Source organism: Chiloscyllium plagiosum, chromosome 1 (assembly GCF_004010195.1).
Source record: "Chiloscyllium plagiosum isolate BGI_BamShark_2017 chromosome 1, ASM401019v2, whole genome shotgun sequence".
In the NCBI taxonomy this organism is placed as follows: Eukaryota; Metazoa; Chordata; class Chondrichthyes; order Orectolobiformes; family Hemiscylliidae; genus Chiloscyllium; species Chiloscyllium plagiosum.
Genome location: NC_057710.1, coordinates 114,183,587 through 114,202,639, shown reverse-complemented (window position 1 = coordinate 114,202,639; position 19,053 = coordinate 114,183,587). Strand labels below are relative to the sequence as shown.

The 19,053-nt window shown below is 38.3% G+C and overlaps 1 long non-coding RNA gene across 4 annotated transcripts in view; it reads right to left on the bottom strand.

The window, feature by feature from the left end:
- Positions 1–7,336: 7,336 nt before the first annotated feature.
- Positions 7,337–19,053, bottom strand: part of LOC122551885 — an 87,123-nt gene continuing 75,406 nt past the window's right edge. For 3 of the 4 annotated variants that reach the window (XR_006312230.1, XR_006312226.1, XR_006312231.1), the window contains 2 exons: positions 7,633–7,828; positions 7,337–7,459 (listed from right to left, as the gene is read on the bottom strand). This is a non-coding gene — a long non-coding RNA (uncharacterized LOC122551885). Of the gene's footprint in view, positions 7,460–7,632; positions 7,829–15,653; positions 15,735–19,053 lie in introns of those variants that run through there. The other variant, XR_006312229.1, reaches the window with a different exon arrangement.

Sequence of the window (19,053 nt, the reverse complement as noted above, 5' to 3'; positions counted from 1 at the left end):
TGCTGTGCTGTGAGCTCTCCCACACAGGTTCCTCCAAAGCCAGCTGTGAATTTTGCGCTTTGTTCATTTTTCCTACTTGCACTCTGATATCCAGAGATACTTGAACTCAAACAGCAAAGACAGTAACAGCAAATTCATTGCTGTGACAGACAGCAGTTTGGGTTTCTTGCTCTGACCACGTGGTCACTACCTTTGTCTGTTTTCCTCCTGTTTAAAGTTGTTTTGATCTTTTCTCCCAACAAAGTTCCAAAACAATGCAACAGCATATAAAACATTAACTGCTGCTCCTGGAATTCGAGGAGATCATCTCTAACACCTAGAAAACCTCAAAAAAGGAGCAGCTCCTACAGCCACAATGTTTTTCCTTTCCTCCATCTTGGATTACCCAGAATTCTTTTCTTAAATTGGAATAATGGACAAGCACATAGAACTGATTTCCATTCATCGAAGCAAAGGAATGTGTCAAAATGAAAGTTTAGAATTTGGTGTTTATATTATATAAGGGCGTACATCTGGACGGGTGATGTTCTAATAAGACATAATATTCATTGTCACAGAAAACCATGCAATGTCACATAATTTGCTCTTTCTTGTCCTGTGGCTAGAAGAAAATGTAGTAAGATGCTTTTTGAGAAAAGTGTTTTTATTCATGCATGGAATGTAGGTGTTGCTGGCAGAGTCAGCAATTATTGCCTATTCTGAGTTGCACCCAAGAAGGTGATCTTTAGAAAGCAATTGGTTTCAGTGTGCAATGTATCGCATATAATGGAAGGTAGTGCAAAGGAGCCCACACTCTAACCAATCAGAGCAAAATTATTCATAAGTTGAGAAAGAAGCATTAGCATTCATATATGGCATGACTAAGTTCCACAAATATTTGTATGGAAGGAAGTTCATTTTCTGAACTGTCCAGCAAGCCCTTATGATCATAGTTATTTTTTTAAAAGAGAGTGTAATCCCAAGCAGCAGTGTGGCTTCAGAAAAGGGCATTTCTTTAATGGCCCAACAGGAAGAAATGAAATATCATAATTCATGCAAATGTGGACATTCTTTGAAGACTACTTGTGAATACTAATTCATTTTTAGCCACTGAATTGCTTGATATTTGCTTTACATGTGCAAATGACTTGGCAGTGTCTATCGCAGAAGTTCGTGAGGTACTCAATGAAGTTATGTCATGGATAGCTTCCCTAAAAGTGTAATAAAGAGATGTTCCGTTTGTATTTCACCCATAAAAATTTACTGGGTTTAGATCAAGCCTGCTAGTTTTGGGGTTTGAACGTCATGATTCCATTAAGATTTAGAGAAAGGTTGTTACAGGGATAATCTACATGAATGCAGCAGCAAGAGGCTATTTTTGGTATCTGAAGATATATAGACATACTGGAGATTTAGTGAAACGTTTTGAAGTTCACCTCTGAATGAGAAACAGTCCTTCCATTCTTTCCATTCTATTGTTCCCTGAGTTTTTTTTTGCGTTTGACAAGTACACATTGATTTCTTTGAGGTGGAAGGGAAAAAGTATTTTGTGTTTGCTGGTAACTATAACAAGGGAATAAATGTTGAGTCTGTGTCCAACACCACAACAGGCTAGACAGCAATTTCCAGCTTTCTCTTTAATACAAGGTACATTTTGTTTTCTTCTCTTACAGAATAACTCCATGGTTTACTTTGATTGCTCACCTTATGGGTTAGTGTTTAAACACACTCCAAACAAAAGACTTAGTTTGCTTAATTTTGATATCAAGATAAAGAGTCAAGAGGTATCAGGAATGAAAAAGGAGATTCAGTGCTGGTCAGAGGTCATGATAAATATTACTGACCAGCTAAGGAGAAGTGTGTGATAAGAGTTTTCATAAAGAAACCAGTCCATTAATAGATCCCAGGTAGATTGGAGAGATACGATATCAGTATCATAGAGTTCATTTGTTTAAAAGTGGAAATCTGACAAAGGGGGGGGGGGGGGGCATGAGAAGACACCTATAGTCCAAATACCTCATACAACCTCAAGTAAAAGTCAGAAAGAAAGTGGAAGTTAAAAATGATGAAAGATTGTGTATTATAGAATTCATTGATAGAGTCACGAGCACTAGGGAAATATGATTAAAATAAATCAATCACTATCATAGTCTGAACTATAAAGTGGAGATAGTGATCAAATTCAAAGTTCAGGTTTGACACAGATAGAGATGCTAAGAAAGCAAAGCCAATCTCATGGTAATGTAAGGAAATACCCAAAAAGAAACAAAAGGCAGTGAGATAATTTCAATTAATCTATGTAGGAAGGAAGAGGAAATAAATTAAAACAGTTCTAAAGAAGAATAATATTGGACTCTAAATGCTAACTCTGTTTCTTTCTCAAAAGCTGCTGCCAAACCTGCTGAGTTTCTCCAGCATTCTCAGTGCTTATTGTGGAAGAAATAAATTGTTCCTTTCATTAATTCATGTTAAAAGATAATGCTTTTGTTAAAACATGCTGGTATTGAGGAACAATATTTTCTCTACATGTAAATTATTTTGGCAGAATTAGTCATATATATTCTGGTTATGATTAGTCAAAACAATTTAGGAATCCAACCTGTGAAATTTCAAGTACCGTTGATATTGATTTACAGTCCATCATTGGCACATCCACATCATTATATTGGTTTAGTCAGATTCTATTTTGGGAAATTATATACATGTACCATTTTACATTTGAATGCATGATTGGATCATTTTACATTATCATCTCTTGTTGGAATATTGCAAATAAAGCATCTCTGCTGAGCAAGTCTTACTCTGTGCAATATATAACACGCAGTAATGTGTTTTCAATTTATGTTTGATTACGTTCCTGTGAACTGTCTTGCAATGGTTTACTAGGTTCAAGGCACTGGATGAAGGAACATTGTGTAAGTAAATTTTTTAGAATCATGATCATAACTTTATAATATGTATTTCTAGTGGAAGAAGATCTGTAAATGGAATGGGCATTCATAACATTCACTCTTATAAATGAGCACAGAATCTATGATAACGTTCTGTAGCTTCTTGGAAACAGACATCAAAACATCAGACAGAAATTGTTTTGAAGAGACTATCAAGGTGACAACTACCTGAATATGTGGTGTTGATGAGGTGTTTACAGAACCAAGAGTACACATTGGCTGAACATTCAGGTGGATTCTTAATAACATCATGGCTGGAAGTTTGCATAAATGTCAGATTCACCCACCCATGATGTCTAGTACCCTGCAAGAAAGATTGTTATCCTTAGGGATAGTGATCTGAAACGTGAAATGCTGCAACTGGTCTTGCATCAACCTCAAGCTACTACCTACACTTTGCTGCTCATCAATCAAGGAGTTTGCACACTGCTTCACATTTCTATTGCTGCTTCCACAATTTTTTCCCCAGCTTTATTTATTCATTCAGCCAGTGAAGAGGCTAGAAGACACATAAAATATTTTAATCTCTGTGATAGAGGCAATATGGTTAACCTTTCTTTGACCACTTACTAATTAAAGTGGCCAAGCTCACTAAATTTTAATCTGAATCGTGTTTGTGTTGTTCTTATTGTCTTCATCTTTCATGGGATGAGGATGCCACTGACAAGGCGAGAATTTGTTGTCAACCCCGAAAATCCTTTAGAAGGTGACAGTGAGCTCGTTTCTTGAATCACTTCTGTCCACCTTGTGCAGGTACACTACAATGCTGCTGGGAAGGGAATTCCAATACTTTGATAGCCAGGGAAGGAATAGTGATTCAGTTTTAAGTCAGGATGGTGCATGACTTGGAGGGAAGTTTCAGGTGTCAGTCTTCTCGTGCATCTGGTGTTCTTGTCTATCTATGTGTTCGAGATCACAGACGAGGGTATTGTCAAAGCTGTGTTGGCGAGTTGTTGCAGTGCGTTGTGGTGTGTACTGCTGCCATTATGCATCAATAATGTTTAAGTAGTGAATGTTTAAGTTGGCAGATGTTGGTCAATTAACTGCTTTGAATGGATGACAAGTTTTTGAGTGTTGTTTTAGTCACACTCATCCAGACAAATGAAATATATTCCATTACACTCCCGAGAGTTGCCTTGTAAATGGTGGAAGAGCTTTCTGAAGACAAGAACAGCATTAGCCAACTCAGAATTCTCAGCCTTTTCATCCAATTCAATATCTGGTCAATGGTAACTTCCAGTATGTTGATAGTGGGGGAGTTAGCTATAGCAATGCCATTGAAGGCCAAGAATAATGTTCTGACCTGTTGGAAATTGTTATTGTATGGTATTTGTGTGGAGTGAATGTAACTTGTCACTAATTAGCTCAAACTTGAATGTTGCCCAGGTTTTATTGCACATTGACATGAAATGTTTCAGTATCTAAGGAGTTGCAAATGGTGCGGCAACCAATGAACAGCTTATGATGGATGGAAGGTCAACCCCTTCTAGGATCAATCCCAATGCAAGCCATTGTGAATAATTCATTTGGGTTTGGACTACTATGAGAAAACTGTTCATTAACTTCCAGATAGATGGAATTTTGCAAGATTGGCCCCAATTAATGATATATTGCAAGTTCCTCAAATACATTGTTGAATTTCCAAAAGTTAGCCTGTAGAATGAAATGCTCTTCAAGTGAATGGAAATGTAAACTAAAGCAGATTGAAAAATTAAGTCTGGCAATGATTTTTCTGAAATCCTGGAACAAATAATTTGAGACCAGAAATGAACTTATAATTGCCATTTGTGTAGCACTGGATAGGGTCCGAAAAATATTTTACTTCAGCTTCACTATAATTTAGCTCGATTTCCTGAGTCTTTCTCCTATATAACGTCTGATTCTGGCTTGCTGAAGCAAGTTGTTTTATTTGTACTTCATTAACAGATGAAAAAATTTTAAACAAACAAATTCCTTATTCAAAAGGTAAAATCAGCTGGAAGAAAAACTATTTTTATTACACAATGATAGTAATTATATATATACATTGTTTAGACAATTTAGCTAGAAGTAGTATTAGCATGAGCACAGATTAAATAATTAAATATGTGCCATTAGTTTGGAGCAATACTAGTTACTGTTTACTGTTCATGAAAATTCAGTAATTACTATGAAAACAGGTTTTAAACATTTGGTTTGCATTTCATATGGATTTGATTCAAGTGAAGAATTTTAACGATCAAGTGTTTGGAAAGTGAGAGGCATGTATGCTCAAAAGAGCCAAGGAAAAGAAGTGCAAAACTTAAGTCTCTGCATCTCTAGAGACAGTATTTCTTTTTCATTTCTTGCCACATGTACACAGCTTAGTTCACTGCTATTAACGATAAGAGATTGGCAAATCTCCATCAAACTTATAATTTTGCCAGTAGGAGGTGACTTCTCATTACATTATATGGAAGATGGTGTGGTATTCATCTCCCTATCTCCTCAATTTGAGCTGGTTAACATTTGATAGGAATACAGGAATCTGACAGAATTCAATTCCACCAACTTCTTGCTTGTTTTAGGCATCATCTGTTCTTTGGGTTGGATCTGGAGCAGATATCTTGGATGCTTGGAATTTCAATACCGTATACTGAAGAAAGAACAGGGCTTTGTGCCATTTGTAGTCCGAGGCATAAGAGCTCGGATTTTCAACTCAAGCTGATAAAAAGCATGTTAGACCGTTTTGCTGCTTTCAAAGCACAAACCTGACCTCTGAGCCCCACTACTGCAACACTTTTATCTCCAAGATGTGTGGACAGGAGGGATCAAGTTTTGTGAGTCGTAATACAGTGCAGGTGAAATGTGGGTACATAGGCTGTCTGGTTAGAATGCTCCCCCCCCCTCCCCATTCTTGAAGTCAGCAGCCCGGCTCCTATAATGGCTCCCAAACTCACAAATCCTTTCCCCTCAAATCTTCATTTCCACCCATCCTGTGCCCCCATACACCCTGATAACTTCAAATCTACTTCATGCCTCTGCATGCTCTGGAAACTCCTCCATGCCCTTCATACACTTGATGCTCATTCTACTTACTCCCTCATTTACCCTGTGTCCCTCCATGTGCTCTCGTACATCACATGCCCCTCCAGCCAGCTAGCTAACTAGCCATCCAGTCAAGTGAATTAACCAGCCTCTGATATCAAAATGATTGAAGATAGCTGTTGCTGACTGTGTTATTAAGCAGCACTTGCATAGCAAGGACCTATTCAAAGTGGACAATTTGGGTTCTGCCTGTACACTCAGCTTCTCATCTTGTTACAGCATTGGCCCAACAATTTTTCCTGTGTTGCTGTGTCAGGCAATTAATACACTCAACTCTTCCTTAAATTTTACATTCAGGTCGTGGAACTGCAAATGTGCTCAAGCTCCATCATTCGTGCGTGGAGTAGAACTTCTCTGAACTCCCATACTTTAAATTTGTGGTTTCCAACAGCGTATTTGCTCAGAGATCTCTAAGAGTAAAAGTGGCCTATGTCATAATGAAGAACACACTCATGTGAATCAGCTTGTTTTATATGGTGACTGGCCCTCTTTCTCTTGTTGAGGGGAGCAAGAGGAAGGGGTATGAAAGGGAGGACAAGGAAAGGAGATGAAGGATAAAGGATTGAGTGTAGGAAATAGGGAACTGAGATGGAAAGGGGAAGGAGAAACAAGAGGCTGGTGGGACTTGGTAAGAGAGTGCATGATAAGAGGAAGCATGATGAAAGTGACAATGGAGTTGCTTTAACATTACAAGGTCAATTTTCCATATATACGCTCTGGGAAGGGTGTACGACCACTGTGAGCACATATTGTGAAATCATGAACCTGCACCTTGTGGTCTCCTATCCATCATAATGGATGGGCAGAGAATTAGGAAGAGCAGATCTGTGATTTCCCAGTGTACTTTTTCTGAATATTCCAAACGACACACATTCTGAATGTAGATCTGGAAAACTGATCTTGTTGATGTATAGTGCTGCATATACAGGTGAATATTAAAGTGTAAAATGGGTAAAAACAAATCAACAGTATATATTGATCTTCCTTGATATACATTTCCCTTTGACATCAATACAAAAAATACATTGAATATGGCCTCAGGAAAGCTTTACACTCAACTGGGCTGGCTGAGACGCCACTAATACAGATAATTCTCCTATAACAGTAGTTGTGTTCCAGTGAAACCTTGCTTAATAGAAAATTGCTTAATCGAAATAACGAAGCCTACGGAAAAAGTGGGGTTAGGGGCAAACTGGCAAAAGATATCGCTCACAATCGCTCAATAATCATTCAAAAGCCTAACACAAAGTGTAACACAACCTGAATGAAGATTTAAATCATATTTATTGATAAAACAAGAGTAAATTCAACACATTACATTGAAAGATATTGTTAATGCCAGGACAGAGGGGCATCATCATCATCACCGCCTTCAGGTGCAGTTGCGGTTGAGAAGTGGATGGCTGTGGTTGAATATCTTCTAACTGTTTCTTGGGGGTTGGTTTAGATTGTGTTATATGCAGCTACAAGAACAAATTAGAAAGGCAAATGGTATGTATAAGAGTAATGCAGTCCTGCAGGAATTATACAGGGTTTATACAGAAATTGTACAAGAATATCCTTGTCTCGGGGGAGAGCAGTGAACATTCATTAGTTTAATTTTTGAGATGAAGCTGCTCAATGTATAGTACTGTACCTCTCTCATGCTCTGATGGTAGCTACATCGGCACATGTGCAGAACTGTGTGTGCAAAACGATCGCCACTGGAATCACACTATTGCGAACAGAGGCATTCTTGAAAATACCATTCCTTAATTCTTCACTGACATGATAGCCAAATCCCGCTGCCAAAACTGTTGTCTGATTCTCAGCTACAAATGGGAGTCCCCCCTCTGTGTCTCCAGTACATGTGGCATGTGGAAGAAATGGGACAAAGAATCAATGCTATAATTTATTCATTTTACTTAAAGTTGTTCACAGTTTTCAACAAAATACATTCTGTTCTGATATGATCTGGTTCCAATGAGACTTCACCAATCAAAATGAGAATTCTGTTTCCCTTTCCACAGTATTTAAGCATTTTGATGTACACTTACACTGCCAAGGCATACAAGGCCATGGGCCAAGTGTTGGGAAATGGGATTAGAGTAGTTACATGTTGTTTTTGACCTGCTTGGATGCAATGGGCTGAAGGGCCTTTTTCTGTGCAGTCAATCCCTATGTTGCCGGATCTGCTGTGTATTTCCAACAAAATGTGCTCTCTTTCTTGCCCTTCTGACTTTACATTAATTTTTTGAGTACAATTCCTGACAATGGGCGGATACAACACAGTATTGCACAGCCCAAACCCTTAAAGAGAAATATCAGTATATGTCTCCAAAACCACTATCACTCTCACCCAAATTCCAATTTAATGATGCTATGTGTCACAATAAATAAACATGCTGTTCCTCACATTGTTCAATACAGAACGAGAATATACACAAGGTCATTAAAGGTTAATAGCAGATTATTCAAGCAGTTAAAATGAAAGTGTGTATGTGGGAAGACTAACTGATTGATTCCATTTTCTCACTGCAGTCCTGCTCTGTCACTGCTGAGTAACAATGCAATTCCCCTTCAGTTTAAACTGTCCAGGTAACCCTGCCAGATCCCAGGGGTGAATCAGTCTCTGACCGTCACTCTTCCTTTTGTGCGAATAGAATGTTGAGAATGAAGGCAAGATTTTTTTTTAGAAATGTATTATCTCAGAAAGGTATTGGGAAGGAAATAGGCTTCTCAGCTGTAAAATGGATCCTCCACTTTGTGGGTGGATTCTTTTTCCTGGCGTTTGAGTCGCCCCTTGGCAACACAGAATTGAAAAACCTGTTCAAAGTTGGCGTGGCAGAAACCCAGAGGAATTTATCACCATTATATTTTAACTGTGGAGGAAGCAGAATGCTTTGATGCACTGTGACCAGCTTTAAAAAAAACAATTAAAACAGGAAGCAATAATTGCAGGTCTCAAGGTAAATGAGGTCAGTTAAATGTGAAATTTCAAATAATAAGAATAGTTGTAGCTTTTAAATTTTTGATCAAGAGTCTGACCCTTCCTTGGGTCTTATTTGTTGAATATATGCAGCTGAAACCTCTTCTTCTGTAACTCACAAAGAGCTGTTGACAGTCTTGAATAGGAGCCCAAACTGGTTTGTAGCAAATTGGCGGCCTTTTTATACTGGACCCACTTTTTAATGGCAGAGAGCTCTTGTGGCATGGTTGCAGTGCCCCTATCTCTGAGGCAGGAGGCCTAGCCCATGTCCCACCAGCTTCAGGAGTATATAATCACAAAACTGAACTGGTTGAGTACAAAATATCATGAACCCGTGTCATGCTGTGTATGAGGAACAGTTTCAATGGCTTTGTTTCATTTACATCCAATTGACACACTCAGTAAGGCCAAAGGTCTAAAAAAGTCAAAACAGTTGCTGAAACTTAATGCACAATATCTGTGGGGAGCATATTTTTGAAAGTGGTACTGAAAGTGTTCCAGCTGTTAACTTGTACTGTCATGAAATTTTCACTGTTATGTGATAAATCATAGGTAAATTTCTACCACTGCATGACTGTAGGGAGCTTCACCTACTGAGAGAACTTTATTGGAAAGAAAATTATGAGTTGTGCCTATACTTTCTAAGATGCACTCCTGGCCAGCAATGCTTTGTTTGGAGAGTGATGAAAATTTATCTAGCAAATCCAATTCCAAATTTATAAATGACAAGATGATCTTATTCCTGAAAGAGTTTTCATACATTAAATCTACTCAAGTGCAGTAAAACTTAGAAAACAAGCATTTGTATTCATAATCCCACAATAAAAACACCTAGCCCTTTAACTACATCTTTGAGCTGTCATTCAAACTGTTAACTTATACCTCACTGTGATAATGGTAGATGCCGAAAGCCATCAAGTATTAGAAATGCTATAAAAATGATAGTACTTAGGGTTAAGTCAACAAACAGCTACTGAAATTGTTGGAACAGATTTTTTAAATGCTCAGACACAGGCAGGTTTTTTCTTAATTTTCAGAGGATTGCCCATTTAATAATTTGACAGTTCAACTGACCTTATTGGCAATTCATAAGCACTTAAAATATCTGATGATTTATAATCGCTACTCTGTGAGGTAACGTACTTTGTCAGGTGAAAATCAAGCCTAAGTATCCCTGCTGAAATTAATCTTTCCTGGCTATGGTAGAAATGGGACACTCTTGTCTAGCTCCTGTCAGAAATGGTTTTTGTCAGAGTGGAACATCTGGATTAGGGACCCATCTGCTCTCCTGTCTGCATTTTGAAAATTAGCAAAATATCTTTATATCTCCCTTGGTTCTATTTGCCAATATTTTCCTGCATGCTCTGATTTACCTAATTTCATTTTAATTTCAGTGCCCATTTTCTATGCTGTTCTAGACTTACTGCAATATCGATCTCTTGCAGTCTAGCTTTGAGGGTCCTATTATTTTTCTTTGTGGGAACATATTTCAGAACCCTCTATAGCTCACTTTTGATTATCTTCTACTGTTCTGTCAGTGATTTATTTTCAAGTTGCTGTTTCTCATTGATTTTTGCCAAATTGTATCTCATCCCAAAAATCTGATCTTTACAAAGCCGAAACCTGTTATTCTTGGTCTTAAATGTTTTGCCATATACACACTGAATCTAACTGACTTATAATCACTTTGACTAAAATTGTCTCCCACTGATATTCCTTTCATCTGCTCCAATTTGCACTCTTTAACTAAGTTCAGTATTGTCCTTTCTCTTATTGGCTTGTTAGCTATTAGCTAAACCAAAATATGAAAAAAAATCTGAAAGCACTCTATATCTTTTGTATTGATTTTTTCCCAGCTAATATGTTGTGCACCTGATCAAATACAAGCAAGGACAAAAAGACAAAATGTTCACATCAGCTATAGTGCATATCTTGCCTTCAAAAATTGTTGTGTGATTTTTGACAGCTTGAGTTGGCATAGCACTGTCTTCTCATGCCTGTTAGATAACTAATGTATTACTGTTGCTAAGCAAAATCCTTGTAGAAAGATTAAATTCATTGACTAACAGCAATGCTTCTCTGGGGTGTGTACTTGAAGCAATCACATTGGGAACAGAGCCTGTTCAGTGCAAACTGCTTTCAGACACCTCCTGCTTTGACTGATGGATTCTGAAATGGTACAGGAGGGACAAGCAGCTTCATAAGTATATGTGTCCCTCTCTGTGACCACGCAGGAAGGCCTGCTGTAAAGCTGACTTCCATGCTCTGCAATTTGAAGTAATGCAATTAGCAATTTTCCCATTGATACATCAGGTTCATAGGAATCTGGTTCTAGTTTACAACCGACTGAAAGAGTTGGTGCTTTTTACATTTAACTGAATCGTCCACTGTGTATGAGATTTAATTCACAGATTGAAAATAATATAAAGAATAAAATAGCAATAATAAACTTTTTAAGCCGCTTTCAATAACACACACTGGATCAATCGTATTCTAAGGCTAATACCAGTGTACCGAAGATATCGAGTTTCAGAAAATAATGAGAAATTATGTTATTTAGGTGCTGCTTAAAATTTCCACTTGTTTTGAGGATTATAAGCCAAAGGTACAAGAATTTTTAAAAATGTATCTCACAAAACAAGTCTCTTGTATCCTGCAAAATACTTCAGCGTAATTGCACCAGCTTAGCTTATTTTGGGGATCAAATCAAGATTCTTAAATGGTGATATTTTTCCACAGATTTAACATTCAGCTTGCAATATATTTATATAACACCGTTTGTGTAATAAATACCTCAGTGTGTTTCTCAGGAATGTCTCAGGATGTTTCTTTTAGCAGCTGAGCTAAATGCATGCTCAAAGAGGCAGGTATAAAGAAGCATCTTAAAGAAGAAAGAATGGTGGAAAGGTAGAGAAGTCTTAAGAGGAAACGCTAGAGATTAGTATCCAAGGAGTTGAAAGTTCAGATGAAAATGGTAGAGTGATTAAAATCAAGGATGAAAGAGTGGCCAGATTAGATGACCAGAGATACTTTGGAGAGTTCTGACGTTGGAAGACATTAACAATAGAGAGGACAAACGTCATGAAGAATTTGTAACAAGCCTGAGATTTTTAAATAAAACAAAAAAATTGGACTGGCAGCATCTGAGGAGAGAGTAAAACATGATTACCTTTTCAGTTCAATGATCTTTTGTCAGAATATCATATCATTGATCTGAATCATTAACTCTGTTTCTGTCTCCACAAATACTGCCAGGTCTGCTAATTCCCTAACTTTCTGTTTTTATTTCAGACTTCCAACATGCTATATTTTGCTTTTGTGTGACAATTTGAAAATTAAGGAATCACTGCATAGTTAGTCAAGTGGGGTAAGCCAGCAAGGACAGGATGATGGGTGAGTGGAATTTGATGAGCATCAAGACACTAGCAGCTGAATTTTGGATGACCTCAAGTTCTTGGAAAGAAGAGAATGTGAGAAATTGGCCTGGTACTGGTTGTTGTTCAATTTAGAGACAGTGGAGAAGTCGAGAGTGATTAGGTGAGGTAGGTTTGGGTGTCTTTGACACACCTGGAGAAACACATGCAGTGTTTTTTGATTGTGTTACTGAGGGGTAAATGAGACTCCAGACTCACAGCAATATCATTGATACTGCCCTCTGCCATAGCCAAACAAGCTACTCAGCTTGACTCAACCACAGCCCTGGTCTTATAATATAGGTCACCTGTTATTGTCAACTAAACTTTAAATTGTGTCAAATCAAGTTTTGTTGCTCACTATAGTTTGGCAAATATCCAGTCCTAATTGATTTTTGTCTTGGTGATTTCCTTTACTTGGACTCTATTTTGATAATGAAAATGGCAAACATTGTCATAGCAGAGGGTACATTGGAAATACAGCCAACTCTTTGATAAAGATATCTTGTGGAAAAAGCAAATATAGTAATGCAGACCTGGATACAGATGAAGGTAATTTCTCTGGCTACAATTTCATAGATATGAATAGAACAAAGCAAATGTAGCACTATTCAGCTGGAAGATGGGTTGAAATTGTATACAACTTGATCAACTCCAAAGGCAAAATTTGTCCTTGAACTCGGCTCATTGTACAACACATAAATTGAAATGTGTTTATTCCCTTTATTTCTTTCATGGTCTTATAATATAGGTCACCTGTTATTGTCAACTAAACTTTAAATTGTGTCAAATCAAGTTTTGTTGCTCACTATAGTTTGGCAAATATCCAGTCCTAATTGATTTTTGTCTTGGTGATTTCCTTTACTTGGACTCTATTTTGATAATGAAAATGGCAAACATTGTCATAGCAGAGGGTACATTGGAAGTACAGCCAACTCTTTGATAAAGATATCATGTGGTAAGTCAGGCTTGGAACCTCCTGGAACTAGGGGAATTTTCTCCAAGTGATTTATGTTTAATAACTGCCACAGAATGCATACTAAGCTATCTACAGCAACCATAGAGGCCTCATGATTACAACAAGGCAGCCTCTACACTAACTACAAGAGCAATTCACCAAGCAGAGACTACCTAACAGTTCTGCAATAACATGACAGTAGGATCTTATTACACACCTCTGAAGCAGGTTGGACTTGAACCCAGGTTTCCTGGCCAGAGATGGGATACTACCACGGCATCACAAGAGCCCTCCCCACAACTGTAAAGTATAGTCTAATCAACCTGTTAAGAGATGTCATCACATATCCCTGGAGCAGGTGGGACATGAACCTGGGCCTTCTGGCTGAGAGGTAGGGACAAATCCATTGTGCACAAGAACTCGTCTTACATAGCTGTATTTGCTTTTAGTCAACCTGCCCAGTGATATTATTACATGCTTCTGGAGCAGGTGGGACTTGAACTATGGACTCCTGTCCCAGAAGTAGGGACACTAAAAACTTTCCAAACAGTAATCTTTTAAACTTATTTTCTAATCAACCTGTTCAGAGATGTTATTAAACAGCTCTGGAACAGGTGGAACTTAAAGTGGGTCCCCTGATCCAAAGACAGGGACACTGCCACAGCACCAGAAGAACCACTTTGCTGTTTGATATCAATCAGGTGTGTTAAATAAAGTTGTCTTATTCACAATTAGTTGAGTAGTAGCTTGTCAAATTCCATTCTTAGAGAAAAACATTTGCCATCAAAGAAAATTAGCTCAAGATTCCATATCCATTTCACTATTTATGTCATTTTGAGCACTTGGTATGCAGAGCCCTAAATGACCTAACTGGTGTGAGAAAACAAAAACAAGAAGTGGAGCAAATGTCATTTGACGTTGTTGGATGAAGGGGAAGTAAGACATTCATTTCTGACTGTCTCCTCTTGCCTGTCAGCTGACTGCTGTTTTGCGCTGGTTTTGGCAAACATCCCACTCTGGGCATGCAGATGGTCCAAGTTCTCATGCTGCCAAGATCATGAGGGTTTAGCCCTCGCCTTTGGCCCTGCACACCCACTAAATCCTTGCTCAGGGTTAATATTGGGTCCTATATTAGCCCTAGCACTTATTCCAATTTTTGCCGCTAAAGATAAAACAAAAAATGCACCCAGTGAAAACTTTTAAATTATCTGTCAAAACTTCAAGAGTCTTTAGGTATAGCACAACAACATAGAGTGCTCTAGTCTTGCAGCTATGAAACAGACATTGTGACAATTTACACAAAACGGATAACAACCTATCTTAAAATTTAAAAACTCACACTTTGTGCTCTTTTTTAGATTTTTGTCTGTGGTTGCTGATTAAACAAATAAAGTTGTTGACAAGAAATGGCTTTTTACTTTTACATAGAGTTTACTTTCCAAATCTTGCTGTCTACTGAGCTGTTTAATTTTACAGTGTTGTAATTAACTGCTTCAGCCTCAATGTTGGCAGAATAAAGGCCTTCTATGAAACCTTACACATATTTTTAATTATTGACAGCGAAAACTGCTGATATCTGATCACTGGTTCATTATACAACCTGACTCAACTTCACTTTGATATTAATGGATCAAGTTGTATACAATTTCAGCATGTGGCAACAGAAAATGGCTGCCAACCCAAAGATGGCAATTTATGACCTGTCCACACCCCATCCTATAGCTGAAATTTAATCCTGTGGACTCAGTCCATGTTTCCTTTAATTCCACTTTATGGAGTCATAGAGTCATAGAGTCCAGAAACAGACCCTTTGGTCCAACTCATTTGTGTCAAACAGACATCCCAATATGACCTCGTCCCATTTGCCAGCACTTCGCCCATATCCCTCTAAACCTTTCCTACTCATATTCCCATCCAAATGCCTTTTAAATATTGTAATTGTGCCCACCTCCACCACATCTTTTAGCAGCTCATTCCATACACACATCACCCTCTATGTGAAAAAGTTACCCCGCAGGTGCCCTCTCACCTTAAACTTATGCCTTCTAGTTTTGGAGTCCCCAACCCTCAGAAATTAACTTTGCGTATTCAGTCTACCATGCCCTCATGATTTTAAATCTCTATACGGTCACTCTTTGGCCTCCGGGGAATGCTCCGGGGAAAAAATGCCCCCGCCTATTCAGCCTCTCTCTATAACTCAAACCCTCCAGTCCTGGCAATATCCTTGTAAATCTTTTTTGCACCCTTTCAGGTTTCACAACATCCTTCCTTTCGAAGGGCAACCCCCAGAATTGTACACAGTATTCTAAAAGCCTCACCAATGTCCTGTATAGCCACAACATGACATTCCAACACGTCTAGTCGATGTTCTGCTTCAGTGTAAAGACAGAGCAGTATCTGAAACAAAATTTCAAAAGAAATACCAACTATTTTGATTTTCAGGAGGACCTGAACTTAGACAGCCAGCAATTCTGCCAGAAACAGACAGGGGCCTTAATAATAATTTTAAATAGAGATCAACGAACATCATTAGTGTTGTATATTGTGAAATATTAATGTCAGTTAGTGCTGCTGCTACTGCTTTTAGGAATATAAGGATGTGAGAACAGGAAGAAGTCATTCATATCCTCTCGTCCACCATTTGATGACAACAGGACTGATTGATAGCTTAATTCTGCTTACCTGCCTTGGCTCCATATTCTTTCATCCCTATCTTAGCAAAAAATCTATTAAGCTAATTTTAACCAACAAGCTTTTATTAACTTTTATGTGGAAGCCCACGTAATTGATATCCATACATTTTCCCCTGACTATTAGTTCTTGAAATTAAAAGGTTTGTTAGACCTCCTTCTCTGGTGGCTATTTGAGAGCTGCTGGAGACTGGGCTTGCTGGTGAAGCTTCCATTTCTTTGCACTTTGTTTCAACATAGCCACAGTAATGATAACCCCTGCTGTGGCTGAATCCATCGCTGATGGTTCCAACGACCATGTCTGGGGAATATCAGAAACCAACTAGATCCTTAGTTACATGAGCTGTCAGCATTCACACCACAAATAATTGTTAAGCATATTCCACCACACAGTGAGACATGGAGGACTCTAACAAGGAGGGCCATGGGAGTTTTCTTCTTGGAGCTTTGAACACAGTACAAGCCATGTCAAGCAGATGGCTGTCACTATCACTGTATCAAGTAATTCACAACTGAGTCAGACAGATTTTTAATCATTAAGAGAATTAAGGACTGTGGGGAAAAGGCAGAAGAATTGAAGTCACCTGCGAACACTTTGAACAGTGGAGCAGACTTGTTAGGCTGAATGGCCTAATTCTGCTCCGACATGTTAAGGTATTACGGTCTTTCTTTAGATAAGAGAGCCAAAACTATTCACAGTATTCTAGCTGTGGTCTTACCACTACCTTGTAGAACTTTAGCAAGGTCTCTGTGCTTTTATACTTCATTCCTTTTGAAATGAAGGCAAACATTTCATTTACCTTCCTTATTATCTGCTGAACTTGACTACTAGTGTTTTATGCTTTATGCATATGAACCCTTAAATCTCTCTGTGCTGTAGCTTTCTGCAGTCTTTCTCCATTTAAATAATATTCAGCTCTTCTCTTCTTCTTGCCAAGTTGCATAACCTCACACTTTTCCCACAATTTATGCCATCTGCCAAGATTTTGCCCACTCACTTAACCTATCTATATCCCTCTGTAGATTATTTGCATCATCTCCACCACACCTCCCACTCATTTTTGTATCCTCCACAAACTTGGCTCTGATATGTTACTTTCCTTATCCTAGTCATTAATATATATAGTAAATAACTGTGGCCCAGCACTGATCCCTGTAGCATCCCACTAGTTGTAGGTTATCATCCAAAAAAAGACCCTTTATCCCAAATCTCTGTCTAGTATTAATTAGTCAATCATCTATCCATGATAGTACACTGCTCTCAATACAGAAATAAATAGCCTAATATGTAGTACCTTACTGAATGCCTTTTGGAAAATCCAAATATATCATATATCAAAAATAAATGTTCCTTGTCTATGATGTATTCTAAAGATTACCCTCATCCAAATCATGCAACAAACTTTTTTTAAAATCCCTTGCTCAAATCATGCAGATTTCAAACTAAGAGATTTGTTTACAGTTGATTCTCACAAAGAAGTCACCATCATCTTATCTGAGAGGAAAAAGTGAGTTGTCAGGGTGAATTTGAGGATGTTCCAAATACCTATAATAAATTGGTACAGTAGCAACCATATTTTATTCCTGATAAACTCAACAACACAGAGATTGTTCTCACACACAAAACCTAAAACCCCAATTTTCACACCTACTTCTGATGGAAATGAAGTTTAAATAGAAGGCATATCTCTCACTGTGATCCATCTTTATTTTACCTTGCAGGTTCATCCCTTTATTCATTAAGCAGAATGATAATAACAATAGTTACATTGCTATTATAGCTAACCTAATCAGATCCATTTATGTAGACAATAGCAGCTCTTCGTTGATTCATTTACTGCTTCTGCAGAGGGTGACTGATTGAATTTAACCATCTTCATGTTTGACATTTAATAAAATCCAATGCTGATTTATTTCTTCATTCACCATGAGCTGAATTGTTAACAAATGTTAAAAATTCAATATAATTCTAAATGAACAATTAGACAGAATTTGGAATTCATTCTGTTCCTTTGAATAGATAGTCCAAAAAAACAGAGAATGAAACTCACTGCAACAAGCAATACGTTTCCTGCATCTGATCAATGGAGATTGAATATTTCTACAGCAAGCGGTTGTTTCCATTAACAGGGCACCTGTTAGATGTGTGTACCTTATTATCATCTAAAGAGTGCTACATGCCCATGGGCTTGGTGCAAGAAGTATTTTGGAGTTGAATAAAATCAACCTATTTTTAGAAGTTAACTTATAGCCTAATGGAATGTAATTGTTATAATGTGCTTGCATGCTATAAACAATTCTGTTGTGAACAATTCTTTAATCAAGCAAGGCGTTATTTTGGCTAAAGGGTGAAAACAGACGCTAAGTAGGTGCTGTGTTAATAAGATATGCCTGCTTTGGAAGTCTGGATTTAGCGCACTATTTTGGTGCTAATTGCTGATTACCATAATGTAAATTTGCCTGGAGGTGCTAAACCAGACATCTGCAGGTTTAAAAATCAACTGCTGATTAGATGTAATCTTTTGTGGAGCAGTGTGAGTGGATTCCTCACAACAACTTCCACTGAAGGTGCTTTTGTCAGTTTGCGCAGCACAGTGCGCAATTGGTCACTGCCAATGGGCAAGGGCATATTGGTTCTGAAATGCACTGCTGGAGGTTCTGGGAGAAGAGGTGCAGAGGCAGAGAGATATCCTATACCTGCAAGCTGAAAGGACCATATTGCTAATGGGGCAGGGGCAGCATCGTGTCTCAGTGGTTAGCACTGCTGCCTCACAGCGCCAGGGACCCAGGTTCGATTCCCGCCTCAGGTGACTGTCTGTGTAGAGTTTGCACATTCTCCCCGTGTCTGCGTGGGTGTCCTCTGGTTTCCTCCAACAATCCAAAGATGTGCAGGTCAGGTACATTGGCCATGTTCAATGCCCATAATGTTAGGTGCATTAGTCAGGGGTAAATATAGGGTAGGGGAGTGGGTGTGGGTGGGTTACTCTTTGGTGGGTCGGTGTGGACTTGTTGGGCCGAAGTTGTTTCC